Raw genomic sequence first — 2,326 nt, 5'->3', positions numbered from 1 at the left:
GAAATGAGAGGCAGGTTCAAGAGACAAGGAGACCGCTAGCATGAATCACTTCTATGCCAGAACTCAAAGCCCTCTCTAGGGAGTTAGGAATAGACTATTCTGTGGATAGAAAGAAAAGTGGCATAAAGAAGTAAGTTAGACTGACTTTATTGTCTGTTCCTCTGCTGAGCAGTAGCTGATGTAGGGTGGTTGCAATTTCATTTCCTGTTGGAGGAAAACTCAGTGATATGGAGTCTGGGTGAATTCTTACTGAAGTTTATTTATGCCAGTTCTGGAACAGAGGTGGTCATAAATGGCATGAAGGTAAACCCCTCTTTCAGAAATAGCAGTCCAGATACCAATGTCTGGTTTACGGAGAACAGCTCTTCGTCAAACATTGACTCTAGTTATGAGATTCAGACAGAGAGCAATCTCTTTTGTTGTTTGCAACAACTCTCCACAACAGAAACTCCATCACTAAACCAAGGACAATAAACCATTTCTTCAAAGACTGTCCATTGTCCACGCACTAAGGAGAGCAGTGTCTAGATGATGTGCAACAGCGTCACTGATTGAGTTGTGCTAGAGCATTGATTTTATTGTCATGGCTTGAGAAAAGAGATTTTATTTATCTATTTAAATTGAAAATTGCTAGGAGACTATCATGCTGCAATGAATCAGTAATTGAACAGTGTATTTGAAATGCCATCACCCCTGGGCTAGCTCTTGCCCATTGCGCCATGTGTCTGGTTCATCTACATGGTTTCACGTGTATTGCTCAACTTTGCTTGACTCATTCACTGGGGTCCCCACTCCACAACCCTGAATGCTCAGACTCTTATACCCATAGGTCCAAATGCAGTTGTCAGTACCAACCCAACAACTTAATGAGAGAGACAATTGGCCCACGGCCCTGTATATCCACCCAGAAGAGTGGGGAAGGGGGAAAGTCTGTAGTTTCTAAATCCCCCCAAGAGAAGCCATTCAGTTATTCCTAGAGGCCAAAATGAGTTACGTGTCCTACTCCTCACTGAAAGTCAATGGGACTTGTGTACCCAAGTCACTTAGGCCAGATTTTTTAAAGGTATTTAGTTGCCTAAAGAGGCAGATAGGTGAATAGGCACTTAAAAATGCACTAGGTGGCGAACTCCCAATGAACTAAGAAGAAATTAGGTGCCTAGGTGCTTTTGAAATCCCATTTGGCCCCATCTGCATCTGTGTCTATATATCGTTAAAAATCTGGCTCTTTGTCACTATTGAAAATGCCACCCTATACACCTTCCTTACTTTCCTTTCTCTGTTCAGGCAATTAAATCACTGAGGTGCTTTAGAAAACCCTACCGTAAAATTCAGTGGCAGTTGAACGCCAAGCTCACTTAGGCCTCTGAAAATCCCAGCCGAGGTCACTAGACCAGGGTTTCTCAAACAGGAGTCATCGCTCAGTACTAATGTGGACACGAGAACGAATGGATATAAACTGGCCAGGGGGAAGTTTATGCTTGAAATTAGACAAAGGTTTCTAACCATCAGAGGGGTGAAATATTGGAACAGCCTTCCGAGGGAAACAGTGGGGGTGAAGGACCTGTCTGGCTTTAAGATTAAGCTAGATAAATTTATGGAGGGAATGGTTTAATGGGATAACGTGATTTTAGTCAAATCAATAGCATGCCATCGCTGGTAAATAGTATTAATGGCCAATGAGGGTCTGGCTGGAGAATCTTGCCTACATGCTCGGGGTTCTACTGATCGCCATATTTGGGGTCGGGAAGGAATTTTCCTCCAGGGTAGATTGGCAGAGGCCCTGGAGGTTTTTCGCCTTCCTCCGCAGCATGGGGCGGGGGTCGCTAGCTGGAGGATTCTCTGCGACTTGAAGTCTTTAAATCACAGAATTTGGAGACTTCAACAACAGAGTCAAGGGAAAGGGGTTAGGTCAGCTTTTGTGGCCTGCATCATGTGGGAGGTCAGACTAGATGATCATAATGGTCCCTTCTGACCTTAAAGTCTATGAGTCTATGAGCTTGTCTAGAGAAAGCTTCTGGCGGGCTGGGCCGGTGTGTTTACTTGCCCCATCCGCAGGTCCGGCTCATTGCAGCTCCCACTGGCCACGGATCACTGCTCTGGGCCAATGGGAGCTGCTGGAAGTGGCAGCCAGTAAGTCCCTCAGCCCGTGCGGCTTCCAGCAGCTCCCATTTGCCCGGAGCAGCAATCTGTGGCCAGTGGGAGCTGCAATTGGCCGGACCTGCAGACAGGGCAGGTAAACACACCGGCCAGCCTGCCAGGTGTTTTCCCTACACAAGCAGCAACCCCTGTTTGAGAAACCCTGCACTAGACTCTGCTGTGACCAAGC

This window comes from Chrysemys picta, chromosome 13 (assembly GCF_011386835.1).
Source record: "Chrysemys picta bellii isolate R12L10 chromosome 13, ASM1138683v2, whole genome shotgun sequence".
In the NCBI taxonomy this organism is placed as follows: domain Eukaryota; kingdom Metazoa; phylum Chordata; order Testudines; family Emydidae; genus Chrysemys; species Chrysemys picta.
Note: the sequence above shows the minus strand (reverse complement) of the source record.